This window comes from Quercus lobata, chromosome 4 (assembly GCF_001633185.2).
Source record: "Quercus lobata isolate SW786 chromosome 4, ValleyOak3.0 Primary Assembly, whole genome shotgun sequence".
Taxonomy (NCBI): domain Eukaryota; kingdom Viridiplantae; phylum Streptophyta; class Magnoliopsida; order Fagales; family Fagaceae; genus Quercus; species Quercus lobata.
In genome coordinates this window covers 88,644,001-88,652,093 of record NC_044907.1, presented here as the reverse complement: position 1 = coordinate 88,652,093, position 8,093 = coordinate 88,644,001, and positions in this window count along the sequence as shown.

Sequence of the window (8,093 nt, the reverse complement as noted above, 5' to 3'; positions counted from 1 at the left end):
ATTCTTGGGTCGTTAAAAATCGTGTCCTTACAAGGGTATATTGCCATTTTTAAAAAAAAATTAAGGGTAAAATGCCAGAATCTCCAGAGTTTTAGTTTAACTCAATTTCTCTTGGTTGTTTTCTTTTTAAGTGTAGTTATATCAATTTAAAAAAAAAAAAAATCATATAAACGTGCACCATGTTGCTGTTTTTTTTTTTTAATTTTTATATATAAAGGATTAGATAAAGAATTTAGATTGAAATCAAATTAAGATAAAATTTTGTTTGTAATTAAATTATGATTTTTCTCAACTTAAAACGTACATTTTTTTAATTAAGATTTTTTATAAAGGATTAGACGAAGAATTTGGATTGTAATCAAATTATGATTTTTATCAACATAGAAATTATAGGAGAAATTAAAATCATATAAATGTCTACTATATTGCTGGTTTTTATAAAAATTATGGTTCTTTTTACGTATAGTATTATTATTATATGTTTTTTTATTTGCTATTTTCCTTTTAAGTGTAGTTATATATCTTTATATATATATATATATATATATCATAGAAACATGCACTGTGTTGCTAGTTTTTTTTTTTTTAATTAAGATTTTCTTTTTTCAACTTTAACGTGTATTATGTTCCTAGTTTTTTTTTTTTTTTTTTTAATTAAGATTTTTTCTTATAAAATAGAGTTTAGATTGTAATCAAATTATAATTTTTATCAACTTAGAAATTATAGTAGAAATTAAAATCATATAAAAGTGTACTTGTTGTTGGTTTTTTTTAAAATTATGATTTTTATTAACTTAGAAATTATAGGAGAAGAAAAATTATATCTATTTTAAAGAAAAATCTAAAAAAATTTCTACAATTTAGTGAAGCCACTTGGCGTAACCATGACTTCTAAACCCAACCTTTATTATATAGTATATGATATAATATGATATATAGATTATTTCCTATGAGATAATATTATATTTTCTTTACAACTCCTTTTCGTTTATTTAATTTTTTTTAATGTAAACACGAATTTGCAAACTTGGCCCATATGCTAAGTCTAGTCCTACCCCTTTTTTCCTAAACCCAAAAAAAAAAAAAAAGGTCCTGCCCTGCTCTCACTTTTTTGGGGACAAAGAGACACATTATTATATTTATTAATACTGGGAGACATTTGTTTCTAACAATTAAAAAATAAAAATAAAAAACTAGGAAATTTATATTTTTATTAAACCGCCGAAATAAACTTGAGATAACTCGTTCAGAATATATTCAAAGTCCTACCAAAATTTTTCTTCATTGTTGTTCCTGCCTTGCCTCTAATGTCTATATCATTCCAAAAATCTACTATTTCTTACCTCTTTTTCTATATGATTGTTCCAATTTCAAAAATTCCTTGAGTGTTAATTTGTGATTGAATTTTAGTACTTACACATGAAACCACCACGAGAATTTAATGACTAAAAATTTAAGTATAAGATGATTGTAGATTTGGATGTAGAATTAGGTGTGCTCTAGCAATTTTTATTTTTCCTTTTCTCTCTCTCAAAATCTACTTTTCCTATCTTTCTCTACTTTTTGACCTGTATAACCTCATTTTCTTTTCTTTCTTATACTTTTTTTTCTCTTTTTATTTTTTTCTTATTCTTCTTTAGTTTTCTCACCCGCATGACCTTTTCTCTCTCCTAGATTCTAACTTTTCTTCTCCACTTTTTATCTTTTTTGCCAAGACCCAAAAAGAAGGGGGAAAATCAGGGCCATATTTGGTAAAGAACCTAAAAGAAAAAGAGGGTCAAGATTGCTCCGTTGAATAAGGAAAGGGAAAACGTGTATCACTTGTGGTCACAATTGCAGAATAATGTATTTTTTAAACATATTTTACCAAATAAGCTCCTTTCTAATTTATTTGCGATATAACCTTTAAGTTAAAAGTTTTTGTTTTATGCTTTTTAATCTCAAATTTTAACAAATAAATTGACTTTTTAACTTTAAAAAAAAAATAATATGTTAGTTTTTAGCTTTTTGTCACACATTAAGTATAAAAGTCATAAAAAATTATATATACCTTTTAAAAATATCATGTAAATAAGCTATCGAAAAACTACAAAGTTCTCAAACAAATACTTATTCCTTAGCCACTATCACTTAAAACATCAATAATTCATAGCCCACGGGACCCCCCCATGATCATCTTTACAACATCAATAATTCACCTTTTCGTGGAAGTAGTGGAAGGGTGTCATTGACAAATTCAACTGTTCTAAAAGAGGCCTCAATATCAATAATTAAGATGATCCTAGTACGTGATTACATAGCCCACAGGACCCTCCATGATCATCTTTACAACACCAATAATTCACCTTTTCGTTGAACGATTGCTCGAGATTGGTATTATGGATAAAGAGAATTAGTTCATTCCAACAACCAAGTGAAATTATTGATAATTATGAAATATCTATAATATATGTAAAATTGAAAAAAATTTAACTTTTAGTTGACCTCTTAATATTTGTTTGCATAAGATTTTGTGAGTCGTTTTAGGTCATTATATATATATATATATATTTATATATTTATATATGTGTGTGTATTATCTGAGTTTAACCTTTTCCTCTTTCCCTATGTGTGTGTTAAAATATTTAGTATTCTAAAAAAAAAAAAAAAAATGGAGTTTCTATAAAACTTCCTATATTTAAACCATTTATTACAATCTTGTCAACTTATATTTTTTTTTAAGGTCATATGTGATGTTGGTATTGCTCAATGTAAGTATAGAACCATCAAATGTGATGTTAGCAGACTACCTACTTTAGAGTATGGTGTCCCAAAAAATGTGCACCATAGAAATTACCTTTTAAATTCTCATTTATTAGAGCATCCACATTGGTGGTACTAAATAGCTATATTGCTATTTTTAGCACTACCAAATACCAAAATATGCCCTACAATGGTGGAGCCAAATCTATATTTTTTGGCTCCACAACTACAATGCACAGCTACTTTTGGCTGTGCGCGGTAGCTAAAAAGTATAATAATAAAAAATTATAAAAAAAAAACTTTTTTATTTGTGCATTCACACTACTTTTGATTATTTTACTCATTTTTACTCTTTCTTCTATCCTTATTTCTCTTCTTCTGAGTTCACATTGCTATTGTTTGTGCATTCACACTTCTTTTACTCTTCTTCTTTTATATATATAAATATATATAGCATTCACACTGCTATATATTGTTTGTGCGTTCACACAGCTATTGTTCTTTTATTCTTATATTTTTTTTCTTTTCTTATATACGTTCACACTGCTATTGTAGTAGATATATTATTTTATTGTGATGTTTATATTATTTTATTGTGTTGAAAACTAAAATAGATCCACTTATGTTGGATGTTTTGTAAAGTGAGAAGGTAAAATAGATAAAATATCTTTTGTGGTAACAAATAACTAAAAAAATAGCTCCACCAATGTGGATGTTCTTATCTTGTTAAAACCAATCTCATCCATTATCATAGTAATTTGTTTGCTTTTGTCATAAAATTTGAAACAATTTTAACAATCTTTTTGAAAAACATAATGGATGAACAGAAATCAACCCATCACTATTAGGTAAATTAGTCCTATTAAAAACTAAAAAGGTAAGAATAATATATTTTAAATAAATAAATAAAAAAAACTTATAAACTAAATATTATGTAAATAATATTTAATATAAAAAGCTCATTTAATGTAATTACATTAAGCATTAACTAGAGTGATCATAAGTTCTTTTAGCTCAGTCATGGGCTCACTTGCATTATGTTTTTAGCCATTGATGAATTATATGAACTTGATTAAAGACACCTCTTGAAATGGACTCTCATGTACACTTACATGTAGGCTGGTAGATGGATTTTGAAAACAAATTGTGTTATGGGCTTATAGGTGGACTTATGTTTGGGTTTGCACATTGTTGCGGTCAAGACCCAGTTCCGCATCCTAATCTACGCACCGCAGCGTTTGTTCTGGTTTCCAAGTACTTGGAATTCATGAAACCTATTCGACGAAAAGTCTGAACACAGTCGAAGAAGTTTTAATCCATCCAAAGAACTCTATCGAAGTTTTAAGGAAATGGGGTTGTAGTGATACTTAAATTTTGAAATTATTTGTAGGCAGGCCTTCTTTGCGCAAGGTTTTAAGGAAATTGCTAACATTACCTGCTTTCTTAGAATCAATCATAGTTTTGATGATAGGATTGAGTTCTTCAGGGCATTGTCTGTGTCAAGGGATGTTCTTGCCAAAGCCATTGTTAAAAACCCTTCACTACATATAACTTTCACAACACCATCGAGCCAGCTATTGCACCGTATGAAGATATAATGCGTGTTTGTAGAAAGGACTTAATTCCTATGCTCATGTACACTAATCTGGAGGCTGTTTTGAGGCCCCGAGTAATTCTTACCCAGAAGATGAGGGCATTGAGGAGAGGCATATGCCCACCAGTTGCTCTTTTTTTTTTGGGCCCTGAAATCTAATATCATATATTTATATTGGGATGAAGACGGTGATATGTGACTAAAAGTGAACACGTATTATTATTGTAATACTCTAATGTAATTGAATATTTGAATTTTATCACCGCATAACTTTAGTGCGATAGTTACTTTACAAGTATAAGTGCTTGTAGGGTATGGAGGACAAGAGTCAAGATTCAAGTTTTCAGAAAAGAGCTTTACACACATATATACTTAAATTAAGTTAGAATAGAAATTCTATCATTTAAAAAAAAAATTCTGAATTCAAGTTTTGTCCTATAAAACAATTTAGATTTTAATAAAGTTAATTATAAATCATATTTCTAAAATACAATTTTACAATTTTAACATCGCGAGTAACTAATTATTGTTACTTTTTAACACTTAAATGCCTCCGGTAGCGGTAGGATGTCAGACTCGTATGTAGCTAAATCATAGTGATTAAAATGGTCGTGAAATAGAAGCACTCGGTAGTAAATAAAGCGGCTTTATTACAGCGCAGAAGCTTCTTTTTACAGTGACACAATAATACGAAAATATACAAATAAGCGTCAGGTCCTCGTAGCGTGAGAATAACTGCACAGCTCATAGACATACTGCAAATGCAAAACCATTTGGCAATAGTAACAGTTACCGTAGTTTCTAATTTTTTACTATAATAAAAATTTACCTTTTTATTTATTTATGCATTTTAGCTTGACCCAGACTTTAAAAAAAAAAAAATACAAATAAAAATCAAACGAAAGCTCAATATTGTATAATTATGGTTACTTCTTACTAAAACCAAACATTAATACGTACTGTTATTCATTTTGTTCCATTCTAGTAATATTTTGTGCTAGTAAGCAAATTAAAATGTTTAGCTCTCATTTCATCCTTGCTAAAATTTTCAATATGTATCAGTCTATTCCACTTGCTTGGATCCTTGTTGTCCAATATGGTTTTTTATATGATTATGTCATTCAAAGTTAATGATGAATTTTGTCAAATTTCAACTGAAACTTATTTCCATGATTTTATTTTGTATTTGTGGTGTCCTAAAATGTTTAGAACCCCATGGCATTCTTTTTTTGTAGTAAATATTCTGTGGAGTTAGATCCCTCAGAGTAGTTTTCTACTTTTTCATCAAATCTGTGTGAGTTTTCATTGTTTTATAGTGCTTATTGTTACTATCAGATTTGGTGTTATTTATTGTGTTTGAATTAACTATTTGTACTATTTATTGGAATAAATCACAACCTAGTCATTCAATCCGCACCCAAAGTAATTCATATAAATATACGCTATGGTGGGATATTATAGGTGTACAATAAGAGGATTTGAGATCTTATATACCAAAATATATGATACTATCAATAATTGGCATTATACAGTGTGTTGATTTTAATGCATTTAAATTGAAGAAAACTAATTCCAATCATGACCCTGAGTTGAATTAAACTACACCATACGATGAACTAATTTCCTTGAATTTTTGCTGAAATCCACTCTCTAATTTTGTTGGTGTTTAAAGCTTAAAGTTTAAATGAAAATAAAAACTCATAATCCACTTTTATTTGAACAATAGAATAAAAACATCTGAAAGGAAACAACTCCTTCACCAGAGGAGAAAGGAAACAATCCATTGATAATTTCAGCAACGGATATTAACCTAGCATTATCAAAGAGATTTAATCTCTTTCAATAGTTTCATGCTCCTGCAGTTCACAAAAAAGTTCGTTAGCTCAACATATTCCATACCTTGATAAAATAAAAAATAATAACTATTGCATGGATCATTGGAAAAAGAAAATGGAAATAAAAAATTTACAAGAAGGTGACAAATTCTATCTAGCTTTTGATTTTTTTTTTTTTTTTTTTGTTGAGGAAAATCTAGTTTTTGATTATTAATGAGAAATGAAAATCTAATTATGCAATTAGCTAGGATCATCTACTTGAAATTTAATACAAAGGTAAACATAAAATTTGCATGCTTTATGTTTAAAAGAAGTTTTTGCAAATTTACTAAAGAAAATAAACAAAAAGAAAAGTTAACGGATGCTTTAAAAGTATTAGTTTAATAAATATTTAACAAAACATTTTAAGTAAAAAAAAAAGTTACCAACTTTTTTTACAACTTTTTATAGTCCCCATAAAAGTGATATTAAAACTGTTTATAAAAAAAAAAAAGTGATATTAAAACTTTCTCCAAAAAAAAAAAAAAAATAGCGATATTAAAACATTCTTATTAATAAATACTTTAAGTGCATCTGTTAAGAAGACCCATAAACAAATGACTAAGATACACTACTTAGGACAATCTTTTAATCAAAATTAAATACCTTTGACTTGGGATCTACTTGGTCTACCTTTGAGGTTCCCCAAACTAACTAAAGTACTTTTTTTTATCAATTGTAGTTCTTTAATGACTTCTTCCATACTCATTCTTTCTTTTAGGGATTCCATTGAACATAAAATTCCAATGTTAAAGATTGAAAGTAAGAAATTTTGCATGTTGGCATCAATTTGCTTAAACTCCTCATTATTATCAGCTTCTTCTACTTCAATTTCATTGGCATTGTCACATTGTCAACAGCTTTTTCTTTTGCCATTATTGTTGTAGTTGCTGCTCCCATTTCTATAGCTTCTCTTGGTAAAAGCAGTGGGTCGACAATTTGAACAAGTTTGAAAGTTCAAATTATGTGTATAAAAACACCCTTGAACGTTTAGATCCCCAAATACAAAATAATCAATTCAAGCTTTATGACAAACAACAAGTGTACGGAAAATGAACATAACCTATAAACAGAATTGGAAATCAATCTAAGCCAATTATAAATCACATCCACAGCAGAAAATAAAAGGCAAAGATAAAGGGAAGGAAGATGCAAACACAAAGACAACACGCGATGTGTTATCGAAGAGGAAACCGAAGCCCTCGGCGTAAAATCTCTCCGCCGCCCTCCAAGCGGTCAATAATCCACTAGAAAATGTAGTTGGGATACATGAATAGCAATAGACCCTCCAAGCCTAATCTACCCGATGTACCTAAGCCCTCCAAGCTTCTTGCTCCAACGAGGTTGCACCAAACCTTTTTCTTTTCTAGCTTACCGGATTTCGCTACTAGACCGTAGTATCAACCAATGAAGTTTGGTTCCTTCCTAACTGCTTCCCAGAAATCCAAACAGTCCTCTCATAGTGATGATTATGATGAGAACAAGGTTTGGTGAAATGCCTCTCAAGGATTTGTCAATGGAGAGGAAGAGAGTTGAGGAATTTGAAGAGACTCTAATGTATAGATTGTGGGTGAATCAATCTTATTTTTCTTTAGGGTTTCTCTCTCAAAATTCTCTTTGGAAGCTCTCTTACAATCGTGGGTAAAAGGGGTATTTATACTAGAGTGGGATAGGAATGTGAAACGTCAGGTTTTACAAAACAGGGGTGGCTCGCGGCTTGACTAAGTCGCGAGATCCAGTCGCGAGATAACCGTATGGCCAGTTGTCCTGTTTTGTCCTGTAGTGCTCCAGTTTGCATGACTGTTCACCTTCCAGCATGCTTGGCACGTGTGCTGCGTCTGGCGGCTTGTAGCCGCGAGTCACCCGCGAGGCCAAGCCGCGAG